General features: G+C 44.9%; 1 protein-coding gene across 6 annotated transcripts in view; it reads right to left on the bottom strand.

Moving 5' to 3' along the window:
• Positions 1 to 9,491, bottom strand: part of Spaca3 (sperm acrosome associated 3) — a 24,407-nt gene extending 14,916 nt beyond the window's left edge. For 2 of the 6 annotated variants that reach the window (XM_055620340.1, XM_055620343.1), the window contains exons 1-3: positions 9,400 to 9,463; positions 5,891 to 5,959; positions 3,694 to 3,812 (exon numbers count right to left, since the gene is read on the bottom strand). The gene's annotated coding sequence lies outside the window, so the exon portion shown is untranslated. Of the gene's footprint in view, positions 1 to 3,693; positions 3,813 to 5,890; positions 5,960 to 9,399 lie in introns of all 6 variants that reach the window. The other 4 variants (XM_055620344.1, XM_055620341.1, XM_055620345.1 and 1 more) reach the window with 4 other exon arrangements.
• Positions 9,492 to 23,279: the final 13,788 nt, after the last annotated feature.

The raw sequence follows: 23,279 nt of genomic DNA, 5'->3' as shown, positions 1-23,279 counted from the left end.
TGTGTGTGTGTGTGTGTGTGTGTGTGTGTGTGTGTGTGTGTGTGTGTTTTCCCCCCACGGGGATTCAACAAACAACTCAGCCAGCAAAAATGTACAGCTAGGTACACCTCCACTGGCTTCAAGCCTGAGACGAGGCACCCCGCCTTCTGACGAACAGGAACTGACCCTACCTGCCAACACACCTCTGTCTCGCCTCTCAGGTCTGCTTTCCAGGGGCTAAACAAACATAGAGGTGCCCCCTCCTACAAAAGCAGCTGCTACCTGCCAGGCTGTCGGGCCTCTTCAGGTCACGCTGCCATAACAAACAAAAACAAGAGGCAAAAGGCTGCAGTGGAAGCGGTTGTCCAAGAATTATGGGTGGAGTTTTGCCACTGAAGCTACACAGAGAGAGGTAGCTGACCCAAAACTTAAAATGTTCTTGTTTAAATTTTGCTTAAATGGGTTTTGTTGTTGTTGTTGTTTTGCCCAAATAGCGGAAATAAATGTTCAAAAGTTAGGTAATTCCTCTCAAAACTTACAAGGTGATTTGAAATTAAATAGTCCAAGAAAATTATCAGCTGAAGCTAAAAGGAAATTGGCTCTGGTGGAAAAAAAAAAAAATTACGGGAGACACAGATGGATTGCTTAGGTCCAAAACTCGATTGTATTTTGGTGGTTTTGCCGTCTAAAAGTTATGGTTGTCCTCTATGTCTTTACTCTTCAAAAGGTGCCTTATTTTAAAATTAATAAAAACACAAAATTATGATTGATAAAGGCTGACAAGATCTAATCTACTTTATATTACTTCTGAGAAATTCCCTGTAAGCATGCTGTTTGCTTGTGGTATCAATCAACCTAATTAAACGTCTATGTTTTTAAACAAGGTCATTTAATAGAAACAAAATGTAAACTATGTATAATTTTGTATTTTCTAATAAATGCATTAGAAGCTAACAAAAATAGGGAAAAGTCACTTTAATACATTTCCTTTAATTTATCAATATATCTAAGGTGTTATTTCAATATTAAAACCAGTACAGAAATTAATCGGAAGATACGTTTTTGCCCTCTTTTATATTATTTTTTATTATTTAGTCCTCAACTGATATAATATAGGTTTACTTAAGCCAGTTTATTTTACATAGGTCACATAGGTTAGCATGGAATTTCTTTTCTCAGCTACTCTCAGCATGTGTGATAAATGATGCTTTATTGACATCAAAACTTTTAAAATTTCAACAAGACAGGTAACACAGCTGCTTAACAAAACACTAGATTTTTAAATGGGATTAAAATTCAATCAGAATAAAAGTCAAAAATATGTTGCGTTGGGGAAGAGGTTTTTTTTTTTCCTCTTGTTTCAACAGGAAACAAAAAGCTGTGAATTCCTTCAAAGTCAATAAAAATCAAATTTGACCAGGAAAGACCTCCTAAAAATCTTGGCTGCAGACATAAAGGGGGGAAAAAACAAAACAAAACAATAGAAAACAAACAAAACAGGTGATGCAGTCCAAACGGACTTACACAGTTTGGTGCCTTTTGCCTGCTCAAACAGAGCAGAGAATCATCATTAGCTGATCTATATACAGCACACAGTCCATAGGGACGTCAAAGCCTGCGACGTTCCCCTTAAAAGTTTGTGTGTTTTCAGAGCAGAGGGACCAAGGAGGCGGAGGAGGCACCGCCACTGACAGAACAAGATCTCCTGAACGATATCCCTGACCTGGTGGCTGCAGCCCAGGCCACGTGCCCTTCACAGGCTTCCCTTTCCTCCTGTCGTAGCTGTTTCTGTTACTCGTCATCCTAACCCTGCTACTGCCCAGCCTCTTCCTAACCCTCCCAATACCCACCACTGGAGAGTTTTTGCTAGGGAGAGCGACAACGGACACAGAAAACCATAGGAACCCAGGACTGCCCACTTGAAGGATGCCAAACCAGAACTGAGATCCCTCTACACCCGATTCCGTCTCCGCTGTCCCCTGCCCTGTCCTCTGCTTTTCTTACTGTAACACAGGTGACTGTCTCTGGGAAGGCTCCGTGTATGCAGGCTGCAGACATTGGGGGCGCCAAATTGAATCCGCCAGTCATGGTGGCACCATGACCCCCCCCCCAACCTTAAAACCCCTTTTCAGCTTTTCCTTAGTGATCCCTGGTAAGGAACGATGGTGGCTGGGAGCCATGCGTAAGCGCCATCTTAATGGCTAGGCTAAAACCCAAACCCTGTAGCCGGCCTGCACATCTCTTGCTAGCTTGCCCCTGCCTCCAGATCGATCTCTGCCCACGTTAACATTCTTCAACAGGAGGCTAAAACTCAGAAGGAGGTCCAGGCCACCTTTTCCCGGCTACAGTCCATTCAGTATACAGCTGGTCTCCTTCCCCTAAGCATCCCACACAGCTCCTCTCAGCGCTTCTGAGCTTCCCTCTCCCGGCCACTATTGGCAACTGTTCTCATTAATGTCTTGCTCCAAGGACCTCCTGGGCCCTTACTGGGATGAAAGTTACAAGACATTCCTCTCTTCGACATACCTCCCCCCTTTTGCCTTGTAGGGCCCCCTTCAAGATCTCATCCTGCATGTCCCATAACATTGCTGTCACCAAACCTCTACGTGCTAACCCTCTGCCCCTTTCCTAGCCTGAGGACACTACTGGTTCCAGCATTAACCCCCTTTTCAAGGTTCCTGCACCCCCATAATAGTTGTTCTCCTGGTTTATCTCTATGAACCTGAAGAACTCGCTTTACAGCTGGGAGGGGACCGAAAGAAAAGGAAGGTCTTCATCCCTCTGCTCACTGTCTCCCTGGGTGCCTCAAGAGCCGCTGGAGTAGCTCTCATCCAAACACAGCATCTGGCCAGCGACATTTAGAACAAGCTTGACTAGGCAATGCCATCCATTATGGACAGTTATCAGGACAGTTACTCTCCCAAACCGGAGAGCCATGGACTTACTGACTACCGGACAGGAAGGGACTTGCATTGAGTTGGGGGAGGAATGTTGTTTCTATGTCAGTGAATCTATGCACCCGACACCCCTACCCCATGGTACTCAAACCCTCTGATAGCTTGGCTTCTTCCCCTGCTTGACCCGTACTGACCTTTGGAGCCCTATTCCCCCTGGCATCCTGCTTCATCCAATTTCTAAAATGGCAGATAAGTACCATTGCAAAAAATAAAAAATAAAAAAATCACTGCCAATCAGATTCTGGCTCAGTACCAAACTGCTCCCAACATAGAGGTTGATGACTATGATAACACCTCTCCTTTATAAAACAAAAGGGAGGGCACGTGACCCTTGTGACCAGGGGAACCAGCCTGGCAGGAGTAAAGATCACTCCCTCCCTGTTCTGGGCCTACATGTCCAGGTCCACATAGTCTTACAACCCTCACCTCCACCACACTTGAGGTAGTAACATAGCCTGGTGACCAGATTTCAGGTTTTCTTACAGGGACATGTCCAGCTAGCACCTGGGTTGCAAATAAAGCATTCCCACCCAGCACCCCAGACAATGACGTACATTCACCCCCAAAAGCCCCCACCCACTTCCCCAAGGCTTACTAGCCCTTATTCCCCTGAATAAAGAAGAGCTGTATCACTGAAAAAACTGTAAGAGAGAAGGCTTTCCCTCACCCCACCCTGGACCCCACAGCCACAGCCACAGCCACAGCCACACCCTGGATCCAGCACTCACCACCAGACTGATACTGACTGCTAACCCACCTGCGTCACTAAGCTTCATTCCTTCTGGTCGGTCCAGCGTCTGTATGCTTTGGTGCCTGGATACCCCAAAGGGAAGAAGCAGGACCTGGGCTCCCGAAGACAACTGCCTGTGTCAGTAGCTATTGGGAAATAAAAGGTTTCTTACAAAAAGAAAACACAGGCTAATTTAACTGTTTTAAGGGTGTGTCAAGTCCAGAACTGTTTGCAACCTAGTATCATCTTAACAGTGGAAGGTGAATAAAAACAACAGAAACAGAGCCCAAGTTGTTTGAACATCAGGCTGCTTTATAGTCAAGTTCCTACTCTAAAGGGCTTCATATACCAGCACCTCGTTGATTCCATACAGCCCTGAGTAGAATAAATCAGGATCTGTAAATCAGGCTCTATACTGTTATGAGAGCTGAACAAGACCAACTACAGCAAAATAAACACTTTGAAAACACTTTGAGAGAAGTATGTAGCTCTGCCTCTCTATTGGCTGGCTGGCTAGAACCCAGCTGGGTAGAAGAAGGCAGCCAGCACTCAGTACTCAGGAGGCCTGTGTATCTTGTGTGCCCTTAGGAACTCAGGAACCCTGAACAGCACGGGGTGATGAGTGAGGCTTTGAGCCAATGGACACCTTTAGAAGCTGTCTACAAATTCAGAGCTTCTCGAACCCTCTGCTTCCTAGCAACCAAAGACTCACTCCCAATAACTCAATAACTTTAGGTTCCTGGGAGCCTGAAGAGCCTCAGGCCCCTAAAAGTTTATGTCACTGGCAACTGGGGACCTTCAAGAAACATGAAGCTGTTCATACACTGAAAATCTGAATAACCTGGGGCTTCTAACAGCCCAAGACCTATAATAAACTGAAACTCTTAGCAACTCAGGTTACCTAGCAACCTGGAGACTCTAATTATCAGAGACTCTTAGCAACCAGGAGATTGCACAACCTGGAGGCCCAGTACACATTTAATACTGGACCCAGACTGCCTCCTCCTCTGGCACTTCCTGCACACTGACTCATGGGACACAGTTTGTCCTATTGATATGGCCAGAACTAGTTTAAGGCATTCTACCCTCCTGGCTGTGTGTCTGTGTCTTAATGCCCCTGGATGTCCGTTTTCCTACACAGAAGATGATGATAATGATGACATCTAGTACATGAAAAAGTGATGAGCTTCAAGTGGGGTTTATGGAGAAGCGTTTGAGCAGCTAGCTCCATGCGTGTGTCTTTTCAATTGCGTCTTCGCCCTCCCCAACATGTTCCGTGATCTGTCAATTCTGCTTCAAAGATAACTTTCTTGCCTTTTCCAGCTCCATTGCCATGACCAAAGCCTCGAGTCCTTCCACATCCATGGCAGCCCTGACAACAGTTATCTTTCCAACAAACAAACCCTCATGCCAATTTTGCCTAATGGCTTCCCCTGGCTCCTTGTTGCTCTGAAGGTCAAATTGAGACTCCAGCATAGTACATGAACTCTCATGGTCAGGCTCTAGCTTTCAACCTTCATCATTCTTCCAGCCCCCTTTTCCTTCCTCTACTCCTCAAGCAAGTCTGAAGTGAAGGCACAGAGTGAGTTTAGAGGAAGCTAGAAACACAATAGCAATTTCAAGCTACCCCTGACTCTAAAACCCAACCTTTTCTACTAAATGCCCAAAGACCCACCATAGCTACTTGGAAAGTTCCAAAGATGTAATTCTCAGGACACTCATTCCCTGATCCCAGGTCTGGGCTTAAACCTAGGGTCTCACACACGCCAGGCAGGCACCAGGCACTCTACCACTGAGCTACATCCCTAAGCCTTCTTTATTCTTCTTCTTTTTTTTTTAATCTTGAGACAAAATCTCTAAGTTCCTAGACTGGCCTTGAACTTGAGATCTTTCTGCCTTAGCTGCTCTGTAATTTGAGTAGCTTGAATTACAGGCCTGCACAAGCAGCCTCAGTTTCTAAATACTCCGTTACTAAACTGAGTTTGGGTTTGTTCCCAAGCCTCTTCACCCCTTCTTTGAGCCACGAAACACTATTTTATTTCAGTGTAACTTGGAGTTTGTACCACCAGGGGGCACTCTCCTGGTACACAGGGTACTAGGAGAAACAGCATTAGACCCTAAGAGAGTACTGAGACCACCATGCCTAATGCTGCCTCACTCGGGGTCCATTTCATTTTGTTCATGAAAGAGTTTAGGATAAGGGATCAGAAACCCGCTTCCATACCTCTGTTCATCAAAAGGGTCCAGTCATTAGCATCTCAGTGGTTAAAGGTCATTTTTATTTGCCTCTTTTCTGTCAATAAAACAAGTTAATCTGGATTATAAAAAAGCTGTGTGTTCCTATTCGAATTCAATAACACTGTTGTCCTTTTAAAAATTAAATATGACCTAGAGCTGGAGAGGTGGTTCAGAGTTTAAGAGTGTGCACTGTTCTTGCAGAGGACTCGAGTTTGGTTCCCAGAACGCCTATCAGGCAGCTCACAATCACCTGAGTCCAGTTCCAGGGGGTCCATCAGCCTCTTCTGGACTCTGCCTGTACCCTACACATGTGGCATACACAGAGATACACACCTAAAAATAAGTATGACCTGTGAGTGCCTTTGTTTCCCTTGTTTATTTCTCAGGATTGGGTTTGGGAATGCTGGCTGGCTGGCTGGCTGGCTGGCTGGATGCTTTCTACTGATACAGTTCTACTGATACAGCATGAGGATAACAACATGACCTTCTAAACATAGGGGTAAACATCCCTAAGGGGAAAATGAGTGTCTATATGGTCCATAGACGTGAGAGCCATCACAGGGCCAGATGGAACTTTCCAGAACATGACTGTGTGCGCTCATAATCCTCTTGTAATTAACAGAGTACATAACAGAAGCTCCCTGGCACTATTCCTCATGGCCTGGGTACAAATTGAGGGGCAGTGAGACTGAGTGTTCTACAGGGACACTACCAGCGTGTAAAGGAGAAGTCAGACAAGATCCACAAGTGCTTTTCAACCCTCCAAAATGTCATGCCTCATCTGTGAAATGAGAATAATGATGTGTGCACTCAAGAGGTCTGGCATTCTGTTTGAACTCTGGCTCCTCCCCTGCACACTCGAAACCTGTTCCCCCTGGGCTGAGATCATAGCTCCCAACATAGCTCTCCTAGAGTGCCCAGAGTTGGGTGGAGAGGAAAGGTGCTATCCACTTAACATCCAGAGCAATGTTCTCCCAAATTCCAAAGGGAGAGGTCTGCTCCGGGTGCGTGTTGGTCAGTGGAGCACAGGGGTCTGGCTTGTCTTGCCATGCAATGAGGACAATGTCTGATGATGATTTGTATTATCACAGATTGGGGCGAGGGAAGTCATTGGCGATTGGAAAGTAGCAGCCAGGAATGTTGCACCCTGCAGGCCCCCGGTTAGCCCTCACAGCAAATGATTTTTCAGTCCAGCGGTTTCAAGAGGGAAATACTCGCAGGATCCAGGAGCCTCAGTCTTGCTCCATCTCTATCCCTACCTTCTGTGTGATGTTGGATAGGCTACGTCATCACGCCAGACCATATTTAGTATCCTGAGTTGTAGAATAAGATGGTTTGACTTGATCTAAATGGCCTGTCCTTCTCAAAGCCTGTGCTTACAGTATGGGATCTCCCAAATCAAAGCAACCATCCCCACCTTCATTCTCTCGACTAGAAACTGGGACCAAGTGTTCTTACCTCATTGTTTCGATTATGATATGAGAGGAAAACATGACTAACTAATATAAAACTGCCTTGCATATAGTAGGTGTTTTTAAAAAAAAAAGCCACACGTGGGGGTTCATGCCTGTAATCCCAGCAGGTTAAGGAAAAAAGAGGTCAAGTTCAGGGTAAGCTTCTGTTACATAGCAAGATCTAGTCTCAAAGGCAAAAAGAAGAGAGAGGGAGGAAGAGAGTGAAGGGGGAAGAGATTGTTCGATTGTAATACACTTAAAAGTACATTAATTCAGCCACCCTGTGGCAGAGGGACCTGTAAGCTAGAAAATCACATTTTCTCAAACTTTCCCTAAAGCGGCTGTGGACCTTGTGCTTTGCAGGCAGGCTAGTAAAGTGAAAAGATGTTGGGCATAGGGACTCACCCAGGTCTGCTGCTGTTAATGACTCATCCTTAGGAGGACTATTTTTGTTGGAAAGAAGAAGAAAAAGAAGAAGAAAGAATAAGAATAAGAATAAGAATAAGAAGAAGAAGAAGAAGAAGAAGAAGAAGAAGAAGAAGAAGAAGAAAGAAGAAGAAGAAAGAAGAAGAAAGAATCCATTGGAAGGATCATTGTGAACAGCTCTTGTCTCCTCAGCGTTGAGGTGTCAGAGTTTCTAAGCCCCATCTGACCAGAGGTGAGATCCTTCCTCTGACATTCTCTACCAGCTGTCAATGTGGGTGATAGGAAAACAGACCAGATAGAAGCCTGCACTCTTCAAGCAAGAAAAGGCATTCAGTTAAGTGCTTAATAAGCATTATGATCTAAAAGTCTGAGAGGGTCCCGGGCAGTATATTACCCTCTCAGATTCACCTACATTCTTATTTAATATGTCCAAGAGGAATCCAGAAATATTGTCAAATTCCATTATGCTTTCATAGAAAACATGTTTGTTAGCCTCGGCTTTCCCTCCCTACACACACACACACACGCGCACACACACACACACACACACACACACACACACACCATTTTATGTACTAAAAGACTAAAAAGCTAACGTTGGATATTCAATCAAGATATATCATGTTTTCCAGTCGTCCTCCTCTCCCTCCACCATACCCCCAAGAACACACCTTCAAAGAGAGGTTAGAAACAGCTCTTGACCACTTAAAAGTGGGAACAAAAGCTCCCTGCTCCAGAGCCCTGTGAAGAAAGTAGTCTTATAAAGTAGTCTGTTCCACAGTTAAGCCAAGGCCATCTTTTATTGATTAAAGGTCAACAAGGACGTAGATAAGTTAAGCTATGCAAAGACACAACATTATGAAATGCCAAGTCCTAAGGCTACAAGTCTAAAGCTCACCGAACAAAACACCAGGAGACACAACCCTGAGGGAGCAGCTGGCATGAAACCACTCCCCCGGGATCTGAAATGCAGATCTGATCCAGTGAAGGTACTCCCTCAAGGAGTGTTACTCTGCACTCTGAACTGGCTCCATTTAAAACCACATCCTGCAAACCCGCCTGGAGCTGCTGCAGTGTATATTCCAGATGCTGCCAGCATGGACAAGAGCCAAGACAGAAAGGCAGATGGAGCGAAGGACACAGAGGCACCCACATGAGAGAAGCCAGCAGCTCCCTTGCTCTTTAAACATTCAAAAAAAAAAAAAAATCGAACCTTATTCTTCATCCAGTTATTACTGTTTTTATCATTGGCAGAAGCCAATCTATGCAAAGGAAGGCAGTGGAGATATTCCAGCCTCTATCTAAATACACCCATCTGAACACCATGTTTGTCCTTAAAAAGCACCAGCTTCGTCTGAGTCCTAGATGGATAGACAAGAACAAGCTAGGTAAGAGGTCAGGGCAGAGCTAAGTAGGGGAAGGAGTTCAGCTCCAGGGCTGGGCCCCTGGGGAAGGCAGCTACAAAGGTTAGAGGTGCTTAGTTCAAAAAGTGAAAACAGCAATGTCAACAAAACCCTTCCCGCTGGGGCTGCTGGGAGTCCAGCACAGAATGTCTAAGCAGCCAGTGCTGAGCCAGCCAGGAAGGCTGAAAGGAAGCCAGTGCTAGAAAACCTACCAGGTAGCCAAGGGTAGACAAGGAAGCAGGTGACCAGCCCTGGTTCCTTACTTGTCACTCTCCTTCCTGTCCAGCACAGATGAGTGTCAGATAGTAAGAACCGAACAAGCCATTGAAGTTCAACCAGGCAGCCCTGGTTCTCTCATCTTCCATGTGTCCAGCACCCTGCCCTCTAGGAAAGAGAAGGGTGTCACTACCTTTCTGTGACCCCGCCCCCAGCACGGTTTTTACTAAGTCGCTAATCTAATTAGGTGCCAAGGTCAAAAGTCCAGACACTACTACTTTGTGATGGAGGGCTGGGTACGTAGCTCAGTCAGCTAGAAGCCATGGGTTTGAACCCCAGCACCTCCTAAGTCCTGGAATAATGCTGCATGCCTTTAACCCCAGAACTCATGAGGTGAAGACTGGAGGGTCAGGAATTCAAGGCCAGCCTGGGCTACATGAGACCTTGTTTCAGAAACAAAGTACATCGTAAGAGAAATCTAATGAGAAACCTGACCGTGGCCATGGAGCAGCCAGTGGGTTCTGGGTGTAACTGGCTACAGCTAGAGCAAGCATGGTTGGCAATGTCTTGTTTCTACCGCTGTCCTCATGGCAATAGGCTGAATCCGGTCTCAGCTGAACAAAGCAGATGGACACCTGTAAGTGATCCCATGGAGAAGGACTAGCCTCCTGCCTGATTGTTTGGCTTTCTGTGTGTGCATATGGTCGTCTCAGATAACCTACAGAGGGTGGGAAAGAGTAGCCATAAAAAGTAAGGGTTACCCGTGACTCAGTTCAAATTGCAACAAGGCTGCTTGCCTCAAACAAATTGCTGAGACCTTCTGAAGTCAATAGTAGTCAAAAAGCTACCTTCCCATAACAGGAGACCTATGGCCTGGCTCCTAGGGACACTCCTGAGGGACACATGTTGAGAGGATTAGAGGTCTCCTCCTGGTGAACCATTGCTTGTCATCTCTGGATCCTGTAGGAAGGAGAGCAGTCCGATACCTCCCAGAAGAGCACACAGCACTGGTTATCAAGCTTCGCTCCATGAAGCCTGGGTGGTGATTACAGAGCTGTTCCTGGAGGCCTTGCTGAGATGCGGAGGGAAGCTGAACAGGCAGGGCTCTGCCTGCCCCACCCTCTCTTCACCCACAGCAGCTTCACTCTTGTCTCTGTTCCTTGGGAAAACCCCACATGAGGTTGCTTCAAGAAAAGGAACTGGACTTAATGGTAATGGCCCCTCAGTGCTAGAGGACCTGCCCAGAGTGCATGGGGCTCAAGGTTCAATTCCTAGCACAAACATTCTCCTCTCTGTCTCTCTCTGTGTGTCTCTCTGTCTCCTCTCTCTCTCATTCTCTCTCACTCTCTCAACATCTGGTAAAGGTTGATATCTGTGGAAAGTGGTTCCAAATCTTCACTCCTCACAATGGTTACCTAGTCCCCTCTTACCATGGCTTCATGGTGGACAGAGGCATTTCCAGAGCCATTGGCTTTGGGCTTAAGGAAGCCTGTACATTTGCCAAAGAGATTTTTTTTTTTTTTTTTTTTTTTTACGTAGCACTAGCAAAGACTTGAAATGCATTTATGCGCTTTGACCTGCCTATCCTCAGCAGCACCTGGCTTCTTCTACGAGAAAAAGAAAAACAAAAACAAAAACTGAGTTTGATCCCCAGAGCCCAAGTGAAAAAACTCCAGGCATGATGGCGTCTGCTTGCAGTCTCAACACTAGTGAGGCAGGAGCAGGCGAGTTCCAGTCAGTAAAAGACCCTGCCTCAAAAATCAAAGTGAAAAGCACCTGAAGAATGACACCCAAGGCTGAGCTCTGGCTTTCACATATAAGTACACATGTATGCACTGCATACACCCACATAAACACCACACACACACAGCACACACCTGTGTGCGTGCATACGCCCACATAAACACCACACACACATACACACACATGCACACACACACACAACTTCTGGGAGTTTGTACAAAGTTGCAAGAGCGACTTCACCCCATTGCTTTGGAGAGTGAATTCACAACCTCCAGGTAATTATGTAGCTAGTAGCAGATGGCCCTCCTGATTTTTGTGAAGGTCCAAATAGTAAATGTTTTCAGCTTTCTGAGCTGTATGGTCTCTGCTGTAACCACTTAATTAATCCTACTGTTTTAGATGAACGCAGCAGTAAACAACATTTAGATGAATGCCAGTAGCCATGTTCCAACAAAACTTTTTAATGGACTCTGAAAGTTTCATTTCAGTGAGTTTCATTTCAAAATAGTTTTCTTGTATTTTATAAGAGTGTTAATGTTTGGCTGGCTCTTTGACCTCCCACCCCCCAAGGGAGGAGGAGCAGTCCTGTTAGGCCACAGAGGAGGACTTTGCAGCCGGTCCTGAAGATGCCTGATAAAACAGGATCAGATGAATGGGGAGGAGGCCCCCCCATCAGTGGACTTGGAAAGGGGCAGAGTGGAGATGAGGGAGGGAGGGTGGGATTGGGAGGGAATGAGGGAGCTGGATACAGCTGGGATACAGAGTTAAAAAAATGTAACTGATAAGAAAAAAAATCAAATTTAATAAAAAAAAGAGTGTTAACGTTTGTATAAAAGGTTTACAATTGAAATGTAAAAGCCATCCCTCAATGAATGAAATGAAAGGCAAAATGTACAGTGTGTACATCCAATAGAATATTACTGAGCCTTAAAAAGGAAGGAAATTATAGCATCCATGGTAACTCACACCTGTAATCTCAGCAGTCCAGAGACAGAGAAGGAACTATATATATGTGTGTGTATGTATAGCGAGACTTCATCTTAAAACAAATAGAAAGACATTTTGATAATGACTCAACCTGGATGACTCTTAAAGATATTGTTGTAACTGAAATAGGATTCTACATCAAGTACCTAACACAGTCAAATAGGAAAAAAAAAAAAAAAAGCAGTGGCTAGGGGAACGTGAAATTGGCCTTTGGTGTCTATTTTTTGTGTTTCTCATCTAGAACATCTTGTTCTACCTTTGACAAAAGCAGAGTTAGTAATTACTACCATTTTTCTAGCCCTGTAGCATCCAGGGATGCAGTGGAGAACTCGGGATACATGCTCCGGCTCTCGTTTGAGTCCTGGATCTACTGAGTATCTTACCCAGTTGCCTAAGCTTTCAGCGCCCTTGCTTGCAAAACGGACTCAATAACACAAGTATTTTAGTGTGAGGCTCTTGGCAGTTCCTAGAGCAGAACAAACCCTTACTATATGTCAGGCGTTATCATGACTGATGAGAAAACGGGCTCAAACAGGTATATTGCTTTGCCAACAGCTTCATAGCAAGTATTAGAGTCAATGTTTGCTTGGGTTTCCTTGAGTTTGTTTTTATTTTAATATGTGCATATGTGTCTGCCTGTATGTGGTTTATACATGTGTGAGTGCAGGTGCCTTCGGAGGCCAGAAGATGATGTCAGATCCCCTGGAACCGGAGTTAGAGGCAATTGTGAGCTGCCTAGTGGGTGCTGGGAACTGAATTTGGGTCCTCTACAGAGCAGTCTGTAGCCATAAAGTCATTTCTCCAGGCCCTCCTTGAGTTTTGTTTTTTTTTTTTTTTAAGAGTAAATTTATTTACGTATTTATTTATTTATCTTTTGGTATATGAGCGCTCTATCTGTATGTACACCTGCACACCAGAAGAGGGCATCAGATCACATTATAGATGGTTGTGAGCCACCATGTAGTGGCTGGGAACTGAACTCAGAACCCTCTTGAAGAACAGACGGTGCTCTTAACCACTGAGCCATCTCTCCAGCCCCTCCTTGAGATTTTTTATGTCTGATGATTTACAGACTTTTGGCCAAGTTTGAGAACTGTTGAGTTACTATTTTTCTAATACATGTTATCTATCCCTCACCATCATCATCTCTTCTTTCTTTCAGGGACTCCAACATATATTTCATATTGACGTCAAGTCCAGTTGGCCGGAGCTGTTTTTTGTTTGTTTGAATGCTGCCTCTCTCTATGTCTTCAAGTTCACGGTTCTATTTCTTGGGTCTAACGTGCTCTTTGTTCAGATCCTGTCCTTTTTCATCTCTCCAAGTTTGATTTGATCTTTTTTATATTACCTAGGCCTCTCAGGGACATGCTCATAATCTCTTCTACCTCCGGCTTATGAAGTCAATTTCTCATGGTTGTTTTAATGTCCTTATCTGGTAAGTCTGTCATCAATGACACTTCTGTATCTGTTTCTGTTGATCTCTTTTCCTCCTCAAAATGGTTCATATATATAAACATTTCTGGAAATTTTGGTGAACCTTTTGAATTTTATATTGTTGAATACTGTCATGGTTAGCTTCAGTTGTCAACTTGACACGCCTTGGGAGAGTGACCCTCACTGGAGAAGTTGCTTCCATCAGATTACTCTGTGAGCATGTCTATGGGACATTTTCTTGATTGTTAATCGATGTAGGAGGGCCCAGCCCACTGTGGGTGGTACCATCCCTAGGCAGGTGTCCCTGGCCCTGTGTAAGAAGGATAGCTGACCAGGAGCCTGAAGTAAGCCAGGAGCAGCACTCCTCTGTGGTGGGCTCTGCTTCAGTGCCTGCCACTGGGTTCCTGCCTTCAATGCCTGCCCTGGCTTTCCTCCATGATAGACTGTTTCACCTGTAAGTAGAATAAAAACCCTCTTCTCTTCAAGTTGCTTTTGGTCAGTGTTCAATCATAGCAACAGACGGCAAATTTTCATACTCCTTTAAATGGTTTTGAACTTTGAATGAAGTTTGTTAAGTTCTTGGAAACAACTTGAGTTTTTAAGGTGTGTCGTTAGTCAAGTACAGAACAACCTTTAGTCTGGAGCTAGGTTAGCCACCACTGAGACAAAGTTCTCTCAGGATTCTCATCACTGACTTACAAGTTGGGAGGTTGTAGATTCCTCACACAGTTTGGGTCCTGGAATCCTGAGTAGTAATGTGAGAGAATGCAAAAATGGCAAACACACATACACAGAGAGAAGTTGGGATCAGGCAGCCTGAGGCCTCTGATGGAGAAGCTGCTGCTCCCCAGAAACACGGCATGTTTGTTATATACAGTGGAACAGGCAGGCAGGATTATTGCATACTGAATCAAGGAGGCAGGGTTTATGGGATACAGCTGAATCAAGAAGACAGGTTTAGCTAATCTTGGTAAGGAGTAGTCTCTGCAGGAAAGCAGTCTTCAGGTCATAAATATGGGGACAGTGAGCTGAGATGCACAGTGTCTGCATACACTAGCAACATCCGTGCATGAAGAGGCTTTACCAGTCCTCTGCACCTCACCCAGAAGGGAAGCTTTGCCATTATCCCATGGGTCTGAGGCTTGGGTCCTTGACATGACAATTAGACACACACATACACACACACAGACCTTCACATGCTCAGGGCTTTTTCCTCTTCCCGAAAGAGCTCATTCTTCTCTGGCTGCTGAAAACCCAGTTTCCATACCATGTGACCTCTGTCTGGTCCTTTGATGTGGTCTTCCTCAGTTCTAGTAGCTTCCCTGTGTGCACAGGCTGAGTGATACTTGCTTGAAGACTACAGGAAGCACTCCAAGATTTGCAAAGTCTATCTATCTGTCTGTCTATCTATCTGTCTGTCTATCTATCTATCTATCTATCTATCTATCTATCTATCACGCATGCACACACTTTCTGTCTCACTCACTCCTCTCTGTGCCGGCCTCACCAAACTGAAGAGCACTGTCAGATTCTGTCTTTCTTCTCTATCAAGCATCTTCTTTGTTTTCAGCTAAAAACTTTTAGTAAAAAGAAGCTGACCATGCTCAGGAAGTGTTTCCACCCACTGTGTTTTAGGAAGTGGTGTTTAATACCTAGAGCTTCCATTTAGCATGATAAGAAATCTCTGAGGGCACCAGGGGGAGATGGCGTCATTTGGTAAAGTGCCTGTGGCCTGAGAACCTAAGTGCAGGTGTGGCTGCCTGCCCTGTCATCCCAGATCTGGGAAGGGTGGAGAAGGGTGGATCCCTAGAGTTTGCTAGGAGCTTAATCTAGCCAACTTGGCAAACTCCAGGTTCAGTGAAGGACCTGCTTCTAAAACCAAGGTAGATGAGCTGGGGAGTTGGCTCAGCGGGAAAGTACTTGTCATGCAAATGTGAAGATACAAGTTAATCCCCAAACCCACATAGAAAGACAGATGGGATGGTGTGCATCTGTAATCCCAACACTCCTAGAAACGGGAGACACAGATGGCAGATTCACCCAGAAGCTCACAGGCCCCCTAGCCTGGAGTGCACAGCAGCTCAGCAATGAAAAGCAGAGAGACACTTTCTTTTTTTTTATTTTAATTTAATTTTATTTTTTATTACAATTTATTCACTTTGTATCCCAGCTGTAACCTCCTCCCTCATCCCCTCCCAATCCTGCCCTCCCTCCCTCTTCTCCTTCCATGCCCCTCCCCAAGTCCATTGATAGGGGTGGTCCTCCTCCCCTTCCCTCTGACCCTAGCCTATCAGATCTCATCAGGACTGGCTGCATTGTCTTCCTCTATGACCTGGTGAGGCTGCCACCACCACCACCACCACCACCCCAAGTCAAGGGGAGGTGATCAAAGAGCCAGCCACTGAGTTCATAGAGAGACACTTTCTTAACAAAGTGGAAGCTGAGAACCAACTCCCCCAAATTGACCTCTGACCTCTATTGCATAACCAAAGCACACACTTGATCTACACAAGCACCTGTGTGCTCTCTCTCCCCTTCCTTCTCTTTTCCTTCCTCCCCCTTTCCCTCCCTCTCTTTCCCTCCCTTCCTGCCTCTCTCTCTTTCTCTCCACCACCTTACACACACATACACAAATACAAACAAATACACACACATCTGGCAAGGTGGCTCAGTTGGTAAAGGTGCTTGGTGCCAAGATTGATGACTTCAGTTAAATCCCTGGAACCCACATGGTGAAAGGAGAGAACGGATTCCTGAAAGTTGTCTCTGGCGTCCACAGGTACTTTATGGTACACTTGTACCACACCCTCAACATACACACACAAGTAAATAAATCAGCGTAATAAAGGCTTTTCAAAAGTGGAAAGGATTAGAGAAAGCCATCTGCCGTCAAACCCCATACATGTGTATGCATGTACACACACATAAAATAAGAAAGAAAAGTTTACACAGCTGGATGGTAAGAGTGGAGAAACAGCAGTGTGAAAGTACTTATCTAAGGTAAATCTTGCTCTGTACATATTTCATCATAATTTTAAAAGCTAAAATTCAAATTCAAAGATGGAAGACATGGAGGGCAGGTGAGGTGGAGCCGCTGGTAAAGCAGATGCTACGAAGCCTGACCAAGCCTGAAGACCTGGGTTTGATCCCCAGGACCCACAGAGTAGAAAGAGGAAGAAGCATGTGGTTTCCACATGTTCATGTGCACTGTGATGACAGATGCACACGTATGCACACCAAATAATTTTTTTTTTATTCAAAAGACGTTAAAAAAATTCATGGCCGCTTACCAGAAAAAAAAAAAATGGTAGCCAGGTTTTATTCTGGAGTCCATAGTTTAGTGGCAGTTGCCCTGAGAGAGAGAGAGAAACAGCCCAACATCCATCTGAAGGAAAGTGGGGAGCACACTGTGAATATTTATACAATAGAATACCCGATGAGACGTTCCAGTTTATACCTGAAATTTAAAACCCTATTGAATGATGCTATATTGTGTTAATGAATACATAAATATGTAGCAACAGTATTAAACATGCACAGGGTGATAAGCACCTGATTCATGGTGATAGTTAGCCCCGAGAAAGAAGGAGGAAAGCAGGGCTGAGGGCAAAATATACAATTCAATTATATTAGCAATGTTTTCTTTCTTTAAATGATATCTGATACAGATATGACATAATGTTAAGATCTGGTACAACTTAATGGTGGGTAAATTATGCTTTTTTGAAATTCCTGTCTGCTCTTTGAAATGTTTCGTGATGAAAAGATTAATTTTACAAAGCAAAGGGAAGAACATTTTAAGGGAAAAAAAAATTCTCAATCTCAAAACATGCCATTAGGATTAGCAGGAATAGAGAAAGAATTATCAGCCAGCCACATAGAGACTTCCTGGCTTCCCCAGGCTCCTCCAGCCCCCAGCTTAGAGTTTGGATGAACAATGGGCAGAGACCCACATTTCAAACCAAACAAGCTGGTCCCTCTATTGCTAGAGAGACAAAGATGACAGAACTCGGCCATCCTTGTCTAAGTGCCACAACCCAGATTTCCAGATTTCCAAAGGGAAGCTCAACCATACCCTCAAAGCTTCAAGTGGTGGGACCAGAACTTTAACCCAGTGAAGGCTCCTTCTCTATGTCACACTGCCAGTCTCAGTACAGACATGTGTCACATGTAGATGTTTTGGCCAATGACAGACCACATATATGACTGTGACCTCGTAGCTGCCTTAGTTCAAGTACACTCTGTGACATCACACAATGATGAAATCACCTGATGACACATTTCTGAAAATATATAACATGATTGTATTTGGGAATAGATTTAGGTACAACCTCAAGCCTTCTGTTTACTAATAACATAATCTTGACTAAGTAATCCGACGTCCCTGTACCTCATGTTTCTAATCTGCAAGCTATGGACAACACTAGAACTTATGCTGTAGAACGAACTGTAAGAAGATGGGATAAATGAAGAATCATGTCGTGCTGTCAGTATTCATCACGTTAGCCAGATCATGTTAAGCAACATTAGATATGTATCTTCTGTGGAGACAAAGTCTATGTAACTAACCATATAACCAAGGATAACCTCGAGTTCCTGAGCCTCTTGCTTCCATTTCCCATGTGTAAGGGTTAAAGGTGTGTGTCACCATACTTAATAAGACATACCTTGAGAAATAACCAAGGAAAAGATGGGAGGAGACGTTCTAAGCAGAGGAAACAGCTGGGAGGGGGTGGCTGCTGGGCCAAGTGGGAAGAAATGAGGGATGGTATGTCTCTCCATCTCCTTTCATTATACAGGGCCTCAGCACCAAGTGGTTCCTTACCAGACATACATGTGATCTGGGTAAGTTCCAGGAAAACCTCTAAGAATAAAAGGTTCTGACAACAGTAGAACCTCAGAACCGCCAACCGTAAGAGCCCCAGGACGATAAAAGCATGAGAATCGAGGAAGAACAGCCTGGCACACAGAGAAAAGAACCCAAAGCTAGGTGCATGACTTGCTCTGCCTTTGCCCTTATCATGGCTATATTCCAGATGTTCTGGTCAGCTGACTCGTCAAGTAGCACCCAGTCCCACCTTCTGGGTGAGGCCATTCCTGAACTTTGTCCTAAGCAGAAAACTTTTTTTGTTCATGTATATTAAAAAAGGACAGTTATACAAGGTCACTTCCAGGAGTCCAGATACAGACTACACCACCAGCAGGAAGCTTAGGGACACAGGACTGTCCTCTTTCATGTCAATCCAGCCCAAAGAGAAGTGGATCAATCCCTTGGAAGCAATAGCCAGGTTTGCCCTCCATAAAACTGAGCAAACTGTTAAAATGGTGATACCTATAAGTCCAGCCCTTTAGAGGTAGAAGCAGGAAGATTAGGAGTTTGAAGCCATCCTAACAAGTCGAGGCCAGCCTGGGCTATGTGTGACCTTAGCTCACAAAGCTAAAATCGAAAAATAAATTGGAAGCAGAGAACGGCCTCCATTCTCATCTCGAGCCAGCTGCCCTTAGGCAAGTGCCTCAACTTTTCCGAGCTTTAGTGGAGGAAAATAACCATTCCAATCTCAAGGTTGTTCATCTGTTGTGATGTTAAATAAAATCACGTGGCGGGGGAGAAGGGGGTGTCCAGAATAGTTCCCAATACGAAGCAGAAACCCAGCCCATGGGAGGACACTTGGTTTTCAAGTTTCTCTTAGCTTTAGCAATTCCACAACACTCATTACTATTATTTCAGTAAGACAGGAGGTGACTTCCCTCCCCACACACCTGTCCTAAGCATACTTTGTATCTATGAACTTGGTAAGTCAACTCTGAACTTTTTCCTCACTGTTTGTGTCTTTGTGACTTTCTGTATACCTGGCACAAAGTGAACATTAGTGGATCCAAGTAGCATGCTTCCTCCTCCCCTCTGTGCTCCAAGAAGGTCAGTTGGTAGTGTAAAACACACAGGGATCCAGAGCCTCAGGGAAATCAAAAAACGGCAAAGTCAATTTATGTCTTCAGTCCCATTTCAGCTCTCAACTCACAGGTCTTCCTTATCATTTCTTCTCCTCCTTCTCCTTCTTCTTCTCCTCCTCCTCCTTCTCCTTCTTCTCCTTCTTCTTCTTCTGGAAGACCTCTGGAAGAGCAGCCCGTGCTCTTAACCACTGAACCATCTCTCCAGCCTGTTTCCTATCACTTCTGTTGAAGAAACCAAGGCAGGCTGGGTTGGGAAGTAGGACCTCCTAACTGTCACTCTGATCCACAGGTAGGAATATACTCATTCCCCAGCACACACCAGAGCTGAGCAGCAGATATATGACAAGGCTACAGGAGGCTGAGACGCAAGCCTTCTGAACGGGAACCAAACATGCTCCATATTGACTTGGTAGGAGAAGAGTTCCCCTGCACAAAAAGGCAGGAGAGCAGAGAAGTGCCTGGCCTGGGTCCTGGTTCTGAGCTGCAGTCATCCAGTCTGCTAGGAAGAGGCAGGTGACCCAGTGGTGATGTCAGTCCCACCACACATTTCTCCCTAGGCAGCCACAAGGAACAGGGAGGGAAAACATGCCCTGTATATTACAGCACCCCACTGCTTGGAAAGGCAAGGAAGTTGAAATAGACTTTCTAAGGAAAAATATGAAAAAATATGAAGAAAATGTTAGATGTTACCTAAACACAAAGGTCTTTTATTTACAACCTTAGCTCAGGCAAGAGTAAATCCTTACCTGCCCTGAGCATGCATACCTACACACACACACACACACACAGAGAGAGAGAGAGAGAGAGAGAGAGAGAGAGAAGCTGACCCCACCTGTGCAGAAAGCATGAGGCTGAAGTTGATTGGCATGATGGAAAATTTGGCCTGGTAGTTAGGCATTCTCATCCACTCAGAACCCACAGAAGTGTGACCTAAAAGAATGTCAGAGTCGGAAAGCCATTAGGAAAACGTCACATTCCTCGCTGTAACCTGTGTACAAAAGAAGATACTGTTAAGACTTGCTCTAGAGTCCCTGGTGGGTGACTCCTAAGCATAAATAGAACATGGCAGTTCCCCTGCCACCCTGGAACATGAACCCAACAGATCAGGAGGTCAGGCTCACAGGTTCACACCAAGGAAGATAATCTGGTACCTTCCTAAAAGCAGAATCTAGGGCTCACCTCCACATAGGACAGCTGTTCAGTTGTCACTTTGGGTAACTCTCAGGCACACATTCTCCCCCCGTTTGTCCCTTTCTAGATGCATAAGCTTAGTGAGTCTCCCGAACCTCCTCAGCTTCCTCCTTGCCAAGTCTTATTTTACTGATTGAAAAAAAAAATTAGAATAATAGTTTCCGCTCCCCTGGATCTCTCAGTCCATTGGGTTCAACAAGATGAGTACAGGATATGTACTCTCAAGGTAAAGACTTGGGGGTACACAGAGTGGTATCAGATTAGAAGGATGTAATCAGTCCAAAAACAGCAACCATGGAAAGGGGAATTTTGACTGGGGCATGGGGGTGCATGCATGTAACCCCAGTACTCAGGAGGCTGAGGCAGGAAGCTCTCAAGTATGAGACCATCTGGGGCTACAGAGAGACTAGGGGTTGGGGAGAAGGAAGATGGAAAAAGAATAAGGAGGAGGAGACTAAGGAAAAAGGAAAAGAAGAAGAGAGGAAAAGAAAAAGGAGAATCTTGTTCATTTTTCATAAATGGAGTTTGGTTGTCTAGAAATGCAAACAGAAGCCCCAAAGTTAAAAAGACAGACATATATTTCCATTTCAGTAGTGAACAGTGAAGAGAGAGGTAACAGTTGTGGATTGAAGCTAAAATCACTATTTTCAAAAATCCAAGAGCCAGCTGGGCATGGTAGTACAGGCCTTTAAAAAAGGCAGAGGGCAGGAAGATCTGAGTTCGAGGCCAGCCTGGTCTACAGAGCAAGTTTCAAGACAGCCAGGGCTGCAAAGAGAAACCCCTGTCTCAAAAAAAAAAAAAAAAAAAAACAGAAACAAAACAAAAAAGTACAGACAAATGAGGTGTCTATGAGAAAAGAGGGCCACCGAAGCCGTGTTCAGAGTTCTGCTTCAAGAGCAAAGAAAGGCTCAAAGCAAGTAGACTACCAGTCATGGAGGAAGAACTAGAAGTTCCTATACTAAAAAGCCATTAAAAGGCCCCGCAGTGCTGGGAGGCTGGGTTACTGAGTTCTCTATGCTGTCTTGGCATCAGGCAAGTCTTGGATTGCTAGGAGAGGGAATAGGCTATTCAAGGAAACAATGAGTTTGGAAAGCCCAGCAGGACTCACCTGCTTAGCTAGCATCTCATCACATACACTGACACCAGCCACTGTGAATGCATCCTGGGTAGCGGCCCACCCCTCAGCCATGTATGAGGAGCCATGGCGGCTCTGACAAAAGGAGGCTGTGGGAGAGATTGCCTTGTGATCAGTGAGAAGCTTTGGACCAGATGATGGGATTGGGGTCAGTGTTGGTGGGAACTGAAAAGGGAGCTGAGGGGAAGAGGAAAGAAAGAGCCCAGGGTGGAACATGCATGGGGAGGGGGGCTTGAGGACCAAACAAGAGCCTAAGAAATGAATGAAAATGGACCCATGTGGAGTATGCTCCTTGGGTAGAGACGATCACAAACAATCATCCAAGCTCTGGCTACTAGAAGGATCGCTGAGCACCCTCAGTGTGGGGGGGGATACCTCAAATGTATGCAACATCCAAACTTTTGAGTACCTCTCATATGTAAGGGCAGCAGGCTAGATATACTGCATACACTAGTTCCCTCAGCTCACACATATGCAAATACATACATGTTCACATGCTAGTGAATGACTACTGAGACTCAACAATAAGTAAGTAATCTGCCTGAAGTCACACAGCTAGGGTTTTTGTTTGTTTGTTTGTTTGTTTGTTTGTTTGTTTTAAATAAATCTTGGATTCCCAAGACCATATTCACAATGGTCTGTTCTATCTAAGGAGACAGAAGCAACTCAGGAGAGACTGATTGATGCCTCTTACTCAAGGGGGAGGCTGGGTGTGGGGCTACGAGCGGGTTTCTGGAATGAGTCAGCCATGGAGTCTTCAGCCCTGGGTAGCCATCACTGCATTTTCATTGATGGGCTGGATGAGGAGCTACCCTTCAGTTGTTCTCCTCCAGCCCCCTCTGTTTACTTCTGCCTTTGCATTGTATTAAATTGTATTAAAAGCCTTTTGTTTCCACATCTATCTCGCCCATTAGAGCAGTGAGTGGTTCTCATCCAGGCTCCACTTTTGGATCTTATTAAAAATGACAATGGCTGGGACCCACTTAAAACCATTTAATCAGAGTCTCTGGTACTCTAGCAGTCATGTTTTTAAGATCTTTATATGGTGATCCAAATGTATCCCCAAGTTGGAGGCACACTGCAGACAATGAATGTTCAAGGTCAAAGAGCAAGCCATGGGGCTTTGAGTCCACTGAGACAGGTTCAGGACAGGTACCTTCCATATTTTTAATGAGAGAATAGCTAGCAGAAGATAGAGATTAAAAATACAGAAAGACAAATCGGGGAAGTATATTATTCAAAAGAAGAGAAAAGCAGTGATTTGAGACCCAGCCATGGAGGCGAATCTTTAAGGTGCCAGGGGCAGAGTCAGAATCTGGCCAAGGCTGCATGATCATGAGATTGTCTTGCATAACAAATCTCTAGTTATAAGTAATAGGGAGCTTCAGTGCAGAATAAACAGCACCTGTGGCAGAGAGGCATGAGAAAGAGTCA

This window comes from Psammomys obesus, unplaced genomic scaffold (assembly GCF_907164565.1).
Source record: "Psammomys obesus unplaced genomic scaffold, mPsaObe1.curated_primary_1811, whole genome shotgun sequence".
NCBI classification, from domain to species: Eukaryota; Metazoa; Chordata; class Mammalia; order Rodentia; family Muridae; genus Psammomys; species Psammomys obesus.
This window is presented reverse-complemented; position numbering and strand designations above follow the sequence as displayed.